Source organism: Aythya ferina, assembly GCF_964211825.1.
Source record: "Aythya ferina genome assembly, chromosome: 5".
Lineage (NCBI taxonomy): Eukaryota > Metazoa > Chordata > Aves > Anseriformes > Anatidae > Aythya > Aythya ferina.
In genome coordinates, this window is record NC_140301.1 from 49,410,494 (window position 1) to 49,421,394 (window position 10,901).

A 10,901-nucleotide genomic window follows, 5' to 3' on the forward strand; every position below is an offset into this window, starting at 1 on the left:
CGCTCACCTCAGCTCCTATTGCCCTCTTCATGAAGCTCCTCCATTTTGTCACCAACGAAGCCAGGGAAACCTCTTCTGCAGGAGCTCTCTCCGCTGCAGCTGGTTCCCCCACCAGTTTGGTGACCAACCAAGGGAATGTCAGAGGGGGAAGAACAGCAAGAAGTAGCCAAAAGGCTGCTCACTCCCCACAGCCAAACATGACGTATGGTTTGACTAACAGTCAGTTGGCCTGGCCTTCACAAATAAACATTCCCAGTCCCATGCACTCATTCCTACGGCAGAGCTGCCCCCCTTACACTGCAGCAAACACTCGTGAAGCCCCAGAACAACCCCATTATCAGGGACCGACAGGACCTTGTGTGTTTTTACCTGATCCTCTGGTGCGGCTGCAAGCAGCTCTGCCTTTAAAGGGTAGCACTGCCTTGTCCCCATTCAGTCATCTGTCACTGAATTTAAACATCTTAACGAGAGTGGTTACAAAAACCCTCTTACGATGCAGTAGTTTTTCTATAGAGCTCGTAAGAAATTAGAAGTAGGAAAAAGATTCCCTGCAAGTTGTCCTCAAACAAAGGGCAGTCCTAGCAGAAACAGGCGATGTATGTAGTGCCAGCTACCACAAGGACTTCACTTGTGAGCTGTCACAATACCCAGTGAGCTGACCCACAGCTTCTCTTTCGGCCTGTACTACTTTTGTTCTGTGCTTGTACAGTTTGCTCCTCGCCTCAGCTAGGCCTTTGTTAGCAGCCCCTCAGACAGCAGGCACTGCGAGTGAAGATGTTCACACTGAGGGGTACAGGGGTTGCTTTTTGAAGGCCTGGAAGATTTTAAGTTTGTTGTCACAGAATACACACACCTCAGTATTAGTCATGTGGAGAAAGAGAAAAAAAGACAAGCCTGTGTGTTCTCCTCCAACCGGCAAGCTGCTGACAGGGAGAAGCTAGCTGTATAGGCAAGGCTCCCCGCCCGTCGGCTCTTGACAGATACATCTGGACAATCCAACACCACCGCTGAAGTCAAACTAACAAGGAGCTGTACCGTCCCCTCACTCCTCTGCTCCAGCCAAGTGGTTTCCCCACTTCCCTCACCCAGAGATGAGGTGATCACCCCACAGCTCGTTTCAGATGGCTGATCCGCCACACAACGGCTGGAGGGGGCGGCAGGCAACGGAGGAAAAAGGGAGTTGGGCCGGTTGGGCCGACAGTCCGCTGCCACTGGAAGGGGAACACGTAGCTGTGGATGTGGAGAGCAGACGTGCTATTGCCCTGCCTCACAGCTTCACAGAACTAGATCCTCGCAGTCACCAATTTAATTCCCTCTCACCTCGGGCTCAGCCTCAACTAGTCTCTCTAGCCTGGCCCCACCACACAAATGAATCCTCCCTCCTTGGGCAATTCTGAAGCTCAGGTTTTGCTGCTAGTATATCCCCTACTCCTTCACAGCCCACCTCAGATTCTTTCAGTTCTAGGCTACACATTGAAGCAGGCAGCAATACAAAACTGAACTGGAGGTCAGTGTACACAGTATTTATATAATTGGCTCATTTGAGAGCTTGTCAACTGGTTATGGACCATCACTGCCCAGAGGGAGTCTGATATGATTCTGTGATATTCCAGGTCAAACACACAAGATACCCCCTCCCCCCCCAAGTATTTTTTTTTAATTACTTTTAATTTTGAAGTATAAAAACACCGCTTGTGGTGATCTTATGTATGTTTTCCACATCAGTTATTGCTGTACATAAGATTTTAAATACTTATTTAGAAGATTTCTCCTTTGGTTGGGGTTTTCTGTGAGAGGAAAGCTTTAAAAGCCACACTGGCTTCAACAGCTAGCATTTATATCATAACGTCTGATGCCAAGAAATCTTCCTATGCAGCACACTTCAAAGATTTCAGCTGTTTGTAGACAGACATTTTAAGAGCATGCACAGTAACAAAAGACAGTATTGCAGTGCCTCTCCTCACAAGCAATTTCATAGTCTTCCACAAACTACCAAATTCCTCAGAATTTACACCAAACCTTTTAGTGCCTACACTTAGATTCCATGACAGCCACCATAGCCAGAACTAAATGCCCACAGAATTTGATGTGTTTTTCCCCCAAAATATAGAAACCTATTTCAAATGGAACAGTAAATACTTTCTCTACGATAAAAGCAATCAATTAAAGGAAAGGCTTAGTCAGAAAACCAGTCTAGTAGTTAGCCTGCAATTAAGCCGGATCTTTGTTTACATTTTCCCCTTGGCAAGAAGAGGAAGTTATGTCTTCCAGATTTCCTATGAGCTCTCTGCATTTCTAAAGCATTAATTTTTTGTCCTGTAACGTGAACATGCAGGTTTTACAGAAGAGTCAAAGGAGCCACACATGCGTTGATGTAAGTTCCTAAAAATGGATCCACCAATCATTCACACATTTAATAAGTTGAGCAATATCCACACACACCTCATATATACAGACATCAAGATAGCAGTTTTGAGACCTTGCTGGGTGTTTTCTGTTTAACTATTTGCTAAAGCAAATCTGCCCTTTGAGCAGACTGCTGATAAGCCTTAACTCTTCTCTCTCCTTTCACAAGGCTTTAAAAATTTTTCAGCTGATCAAGAACATCTGAAAACATTTTCATAAGAAATCAAAGAAATGTTTTAGAATGAAGGCAAAATTTTTAGATTGTATTAAATATTGTACTTTTAGATTGTATCTCCTAGAGTAGAGGAGGCTTTTCATTAAAACAACCTGTTAATCTCATTTTATACCCAAGTTTGCTCATCTACCCCTATCCACAACTTTCCTTCACATTCCAAGTGAAAAATACAGGAAGAGGAGCCTTTGCCAGTGCATGCTACACTTACCAAACCTCCTTCCATTCTTCCAATATTTGAGGATTTCATCAGTATATGAAAAAAAGTCAATATTGCCAGAAAAAAAAGCACTCTCACTTCCCTCTGTACCCAGATGACCATTCTCATCAACTGTCTACTTCCCCCTTGCACACTCACATTCAGTGAGCTGATTTCACCCAGCTCAGTTTCAAACCTAACAAAAATAAAAGGTTAATTCTAATTTGAATGAAAGAAGTTAATCATGCATACAGAAAAAAAGCAAGTTCTGTTTCCTTCCAAATTTAAAACCAGGATGAAACTCAAATTCACAAGATGCTTAAATAAGCACTAGAGACTGCTGAGAACCACCAAGGGCTTAATACAGTTCAGCCTTGATGAAGGTAAGACCAAGACACTAAAGGTGCCATTTTCTAAAATAGTTCTCCAGAAAAATAAGCTGGTAGCTAAAGATCAGCATGAGGGGAACAGGGAAAAAGAGAAAGGGAAATTCCTAAGGTTCCATTTCCAAGGGGACCAATGGGGAAATATCTAGATCAGCATAAGCCAGTTACACCAAACTGGCAAATTTTGAGCCAATAACAAAATGAGTAACTACACAATAATGGAATTATATTATATATTCTCAAGGAAACTCAAGGGCCTTGAGAAACATACGACAAGGCAAAGCTAACTGTATTTTCCGTAAAATGGAAAAGCCCCAAGTGGCATGGGAAGATCCTTTAGGAAGTTTCATTTAGGACTGTATTTCTTAGCATCACTATTCTCAGAAGTCTTGTAGTTTAAGCCCTAAAAATGACTTAAAATAGTAAGAGTCCAGGTTACAGCAAAGAACTTGTTTAAATTCAATTACTTAAAGAAACAGGTGCAGAAATACATGAGTCACTTTACTAAGAGTCACCAAGTCTTCAATTTTATGTCTAGAATGACAAAGCACTAATACAGAGGGGATAATCTTATATTGTATGACAGCTTTACAATGCTAAAAAGGTATTTTGGTATTTCAAGTCCAAATGCATGTTTCCAGCAGTGTTTAATAGAGGACTAAAACCTACAGAGATTTTAATGATCAAGTAAGAAACAGTAGGTACTTTCTGATCCAAATCATGTTTCTTTTTAAAAAAAGAATGAGAATTGTTCCCTTAAGTTTTATTTAAAAAAACAGTCGGCCAAGTTTGGAATTAGATAATCTAAGGCAGTAAACACATTCTTAACCAATACTTAGATAAATTAAATCCCCAAGTCATTCATGAAAATAAGTTACAAAGAGATAGAGAGACCTAGTACACTGGGGGCAGACTTACAAAGACATTGACCAGCAGCTCCTCATCCTCTTATATCCTATACATTCCTTTGTAGACACTACGGTGCTTACCTATATCCAGTTCACCATTAACGAGTGTAGCCTCACAGGATGTGAGGAGTACTGACATGGCTTAGAGATTCTTCCTTCTTCAGCATCAAGGCCATCACTACGCTGAATAACAAAAACTTCCTGTCTTGAGTGTGCATTTTGTCAACTTAGCAATTTTCTGCCATGCTAGTGTCTGAAGTACAATAAACAACCCATCTCAAAAACATCCTACAAGTACCTCATTACAAGCTGACAGAAGTAGCTTCGACTTAAAATGCAAGCATAAGCAATTTGGTTGTATTTCTCTCAGTCACATTCATTACTAGAATGACTTTAAAGAAATCGATGAGCCTATTAGCTTGATGATCACCTCCGCCCACATTCTAGAGGTTTTACAGTTATTGCATTTCTCTTCTTCAGAAAACTGAAGCTGAGATGCCCATTACAGGATAGACTGAGGTGTAAGGCATCAACCTTTAATGCATTCCCATACTTGATTAGGTGGTTGTTTTTTTTAATACAAGAATAGAAATTTTCACTATGTATATGTCTATACCTCCCTCTTCTCTAAGGGAGATGCTATGGTCATTCAGTTAAAATGAATGAACAGCTTTAGAAGTAGTTAGCCTTCCATGTATATTAAGAAAGCAAACCTCTGGGTAGATGCATTGAATCCCCTAAATGCCTCCAGTTGTATGAAGGACTTCAGCACAGCCCACCACTAAACACCACAGAATCTACACAGATGAGCACTACGATCACAGCAGCAGAAAGTCAAGGATCATGAAATGCACAGCAACCCCAGTTCCTCCTTTCCAGCAATCAAGGGACAACTTTTTTCTCTTCTTCACATCAAGAGCCATCATGAGAACAAAATAATGTAGGAGAGAGTCAAAGAAGTATAAAGAAAAAGGCAGCACAAGCCCAGAAAATATCATCTCATTAGTTTCTGATTAGATTTGTTATTTTAAAGGGCTTTTTCTTCAGCTCTCAAGTAGCATTTCCAATTTTGGGGTCAAGAAAAAGGTATGAAAAGGAACTTCAGTCATTTATACCAATTATTTATAAAGCAATTAGAATAAGCTACCCATCACTGAAGTGTTTTACATACTTCAGTGCAGCACTGATGCTTTGGGTAGCAGATGATAAGCAAAGCAGCATTCCATTTTCATACTAATGCAAAGTGGTCTACCCAGTCACTCAAAAAAACTTTTATTTGCATATAAATGAGCGTAACTTCATTAGGATATGCTTTCATATAAGACATTAGGATTCTTGCTTCCTGTATTCCAAACTTTGACTCGAGACTCAGCACTGGACAGAGAGAAAGCTGTCTTCTTTGATCCAAACTAAATTCTAAAGATAGATGTTAGAAACGCAACAAGCACCACCAAAAAGACAACACCGGTGCACATCAACATTTTGCAGCTCCACTGATCACAGAGCGTCTGCAAGTACAGTGTCACAAAATAAAATGCATAACTAAGAGATAAGCAACAGTTACTTATTAAATCGCTGGTTCAAGCAAATCCTTTGAGTCTACCCATTGTTACTATCAGTAGAAGTGTAAATTGGCTTTAGAATTATCCTGTAACAGTTTTAACAGATCTTGGACAGGGCTTCCAAACCAGAGAGATCTCATGTGCCATTAACTAGCTTGATCTAGCTCTTCCCAGTGGAAAACACTGATCATTTCAAGTGATGCAGAGTGGCAGGAAGAGGATATGTCTTAAAAGCCCCAAGTTAGTACACTGAAATAATCCCATATCAAAGAGGTCAGCAGAAATAGAAAGGTTCTTTAAGAAGATAGGGAGTGGCACTAATAGCAGCACTAGGAAAAGATTCTTGAAGGGAGATTTAAAAAGAATAATTATGTTCTACCCTTTATATTGCAGTGAACTGGCAACAGGCTATGATAGGTAAGAAAAGTAAAGAATAAAAAAAAAATAAAAATCAATCTTTCAAATACAGGAACAACTTCACTGGAACAGCAAAGTTCCAGTGTCACAAAGAACACACGGTGAGAATTCAGACAAGATTTGAGCACAAAGATCACACAGGACTTACGAAACAATCAGACAGAAGAGCCAGTGTTAGAATGTCATGTTTGAAAAATAAAGCAAGACCTGCAGACTTAGAAACTGATTGAGGAAGGTGTTACCCTCAAACGTTACCCACTCCACCTCCCCCTCACACATGCCTTCCTGAGAATTGTTTCTGAATCAGTTTTGACCGCTGTTAAAAGATTTTGGGGTTTTTAACGCTCTGGTAAAACATGGTAATTCCTATTTTCCATTTACAGAAATAACTTAAACCCACAGACAAACCTCAGAAAATCCCCAACAAGCTGAAGTCGCCGGAAGCCCCACAAGTTCTTTAAGTTGTTAAAGTCCACAACCAGTCGTTTGATACAGCTTCATGCAACACTTGCACTCAATGGAGTAATCAAAACAGATTTAAATTTAACTAAGTATATAGTTACATGTGTACCTCAACACACTGTAGGCAACACAGTCCCACCCCCGGATCCCTTTCACCTACCTGGCCTTGCCTCTATTCCATGCCGGCAAGCAAGCTTTCCATAGTAATGCAATGACCCAGATCTCAGACCTTATCTGAAGCCTTTTTGTGTTTCAGCGGTTTATTTTTCAGACAGATCACTTTCTTGCAATGGTTAGAATGAAGCAATATAAACAACTTTACCAACACAGCTGAGGAGACTCCGTGGGAAGCAGGAAAAAGCAGCTGTGGACAACAAGCTTTTGAGCTAATTCTGCCAATAAACACCTGTCCAGAACCTCACAAACATCCTGATAGAGCACAAAGGTGTTCCACCCTAGTCCCTAGGGCAGGTAGATGAGAGAATTCAGATCCCCTTAGCTCCTGTAAACTCTTTGCATCAACACTACAAACAAAAACAACAACAACAAAAAAAAGACAGCAAATAACATGATGAAAACAAGGTGCTAAAGCTGTACGGAATTTCAGGCAGCAAGGCACAAAAAAAAGCGTGGTATGCACCACCACTGCTACTCAACTCCTTCCCACCATTTCTTGCCCATTTTGATTCTCCCCAACACAAAGTTCTGCCATTCTCTACATAAAGCACACAAAGATTTCAGGTCTCCTCCTAGCAGCCATTCATTATGCTGAAGGCATCATTACAACTGGCATCCTGCTTAGGAGATGTGCAGGACAGACTGGATAGGCACAAAAAGCAAGACCAGCATCAAACTTTGCATCTACAGTCCCTTCATATAATAGCTCAGGCATAGAGGTAAGCCAACAAAGGAAATAATATTCTAAAAATCCATAGTAAATTCTACCCAAAGATTTAAAGATACACTGACAAGCCTCATTCTTGAAAGAAGCTAGGTAATGAAACTGAGATATGGCAATTATATGACTCACGGGAAGCTCATCTAACACTCAGATCTCAGCTAGGATTCCCACTCTCCACCACACGCACTAAAAAAGTTTGTATATCTGGTTTTCCAGACCTGTTATTTCAGAAGGTGGTACAAACCATTGATCTTGTAACAGATACTAAAATTCATGCAAATGCGTTCAGAAATACAAAAAAAACCTGAAACTAGAAACTTTCAGTTGAGATTTGCCACAAGAGGAGTCAGATTCTTAGTAACAGTATTAAGAGCACTTTTATTTCTTATTAAGCAGAATTTCTCATTTTATCTTTATACAGCTTTCATTAGATTAATGTGAACTACACGGAGTCCATGCAGAGTGTCTATAGGATGTTTTGATGCATCTAACTTTTTGACTCTGGAGGGCAGCCAGAACCCCCTCAGCCATCACTGTGTGGCCAAGGCATCAGAAGACGGTCCCCTTTCCTGGCACACAGTCCGGTACATCGAGACCAGACCAATGTGGCAGGAGGACTAGGCCTGGTGTTACATGTCCTCCTACAATCACATGTAGGACCACAAGCTACCACAGCACCAAAGCAGCCTGCAAAGCAGGACAGAGGAAGATGTTGTCCAAGCCTCTAGGTTAATTACCAGTGACAGGTGTAAACCTGACATCGCGTATGCAGCAACTTGAAAAACCTCTTTCAAAACAAAGACTCAATATTTTGTTAGTCTACTCATCAAGCTCTGACAGCCCCACTGAATTACATTCCAACAGCTGGCTGCAAAGACAGCATTTTATACTGTATTTTAAGAATGAGCAACATGCCTTCACAATACAAAGTCTTGAACTTGTCTGAGAAGCTCAAAAAAAAAACAGAAGAAAAATCACAATGACAAGTCCATGCAAGTCTTCCAGGAGCGCTTATAAAAATAATTCTGTTCTTTCATGTATGACTCTCTGCAAATCAGTCAATGCCAGCTATAAGCATTACAACACTACTGTATCTATGACTCAGCAAGGAAATCTGGAAATACGAAGAAAGCTCATGTTATTAGGAGACAAGGATTTTAAGAAGCCAGCAATTATGATAATGCCACAAAACAATGATCCAAGATGACTCGTGTTGGTGCTCCTTCTATGTTTAAACATACAAAATTAGATTAGAGAGTCAAACCCATTTATATACTGGCTAAAGTTTGAAAGCAAGTAAAACAATGCTTCAAAACACGAAGGATTTGGTACCTCCAACACCCCTCCCCCCCCTACCCCCCGCAATTCCGATGAACAGGAACAAACACTGACTGTACATTGTGTGAAATATTTACCTCTATTTCTCAGACTACCTGTATGTGGTTCAGCTATACAAGTCTCACTAATCTGAATAAAGACAGACAGCAATTGGCAGCTTAACGTCAGGACTGAACACACAAGCCTTGTTCATTAAGACCATCACCAGACATTTACATATAAGCACGAGCTGGTGCCGATGTTCATACAACATTATTTGGTGCAGCACAGTAGCAAGTTCTTAAATGGATTAGCTACACTGTTGTCCATCAACTGAGAGGAGTAAGAATTAAATTACTCCATGAATGGGGAGAACAGCACAAGCCATAGCTTCACCACACATTATCTTCACTCAATAATTTTACCGAACACACGCTCTGACCTTGCCTTGTAAATCACGCAGTCCACAGAGTCTGTGCACTGCTAAATAAAAGACACTTGTTCCACATACTCAAAAATAAATCCCTACAGAATTAATTTCGATATGTTGGCACTGGACTCTTAGTCAACAAGGGGTGGAGGGGAGAACGGAGAAGATTTATATTGCTTTCTTAATCACAAGGTTGAAATAGAAAGTAATATAGAGGCGCTGGATCTGAAAAGGAATTCCCTTCCCCGCACAAAGCACACTAACGCAGAGACAGCGGTCCAAGGGTTACGTTTGAAACATGAGGAGAATCTCAGAAGAATAATCCTCTTCCCTAATATCTTTCAGACAAAAACACTAAAGCTTTAAGTCATCAGGCTTCGCAGTGCCTCAGAAAAGTTATGAGCACTACGAGTTTGATATCCAAGTTTCTATTTTTATTTTCTCCCTTCTAAATGAAAGCAGAGCACGCGATATGTCGTAAAACCTGAGGTGACCGCATCTCGCGGCATATCTGCCAAGCACTCCAGCTTCGCGTGTTACCTTACTCTGGTCTGGAGCAAAACCCCAAGCGATGCTGTGTCCCCTGGGCTAAGTTCTCACACAGATAAAGCGGGCGCTCGTCTCACGCTCACCGAGCATTTTATCGCCTTACTGTCGCGTTTCATGCTGGCGGCTCACTCGCGTGCCATCCTCTCCCCACGGCCTCAGCGGAGGCGGCAGGGGCGAGCGAGCGGAGCCGCGACAGCGCCCCGGGGGCAGCGGGAACCTTCCAGAGGCTCCCCACGGGCACCCCCCGAGGACACCCGGGAGCACCTCGGGGACAGCCGCCGGGCCGGGGGCGAGCCCGCACCCCGCACCCCGAGCTGCGGCCGGCTCCGGGGGCCAGCAGCGGGCACGGGCTCGCTGCGAGGTGCCCGGGGCGAAGCCGGCGGGGGCCGGGAGGTTCCGGCCGGAGCCTGCGGGCCGGGGCCGGCCGCGGGCAGCCCCACACCGGAGGCTCCGCGGGGCGCCCCCCGCCCCGGGGCACCGCCAGCGCCCGGTCCCCGCAGCCCCACCGCGGGGGCGGCAGCAGCGGCGGCGTCGCCCCCTCCCGTTTCCCACCGCGTATCGCGCTCGGCCTGCCCCCTCCGCTCCCGGCCCGGCTCCCCGCGGCGCCTCACCTCCGGCAGCCGCCCGCCGCCGCCGCCAGGCCCGCCGCCGCCATGCCGCCCGCTCAGCGCCGCCCGCTCCCTCCCGGCCCCGCTCCGGCCGCCGCCATTTTGCGCCGGAGCCCCAGCCTGGGCCGGGCAGGGGCAGCGGGCACGGCGCATGCGCGGCGGCGATGCGGAGCCTAGGCCACGTGGTGCGCGGGGAGGGGGCGGACAGCGCCTGAGGGGCGCCCGGCATGGTGGCGGGCGGCGGGGCCGGGCAGGGGGAGGTGGTCGGTGTCCTCCCCATCACGGCCGGGGCTGGGGAGGGCCGTGGTGCTTCGTGGCACTCGTTGCCGACGGGGAGATCACATTTAAGGGGTAGAGGCCCACGGAAGCCCCTCAGAAGGCGTTTTTCTGGGATTTGTTGCGGGTTCCAGTCAGCCCGGGTTGGGGGGGCTCGTCCTCCTGTCAGCAAAATGGAGGGTGGGCAGCGCGGCCCGGCACTGCTGGGGGTCCCCCCCCCCCCGGCAGCTCGTCCCCTCCTGAGCCTC

General features: G+C 44.5%; 1 protein-coding gene across 2 annotated transcripts in view; it reads right to left on the bottom strand.

The window, feature by feature from the left end:
• Positions 1–10,500, bottom strand: part of BTBD7 (BTB domain containing 7) — a 56,355-nt gene extending 45,855 nt beyond the window's left edge. For both annotated transcript variants that reach the window (XM_084522256.1, XM_084522255.1), the window contains exon 1: positions 10,381–10,500. The gene's annotated coding sequence lies outside the window, so the exon portion shown is untranslated. The remainder of the gene's footprint in view (positions 1–10,380) is intronic.
• Between the last annotated feature and the right edge of the window lie 401 nt (positions 10,501–10,901).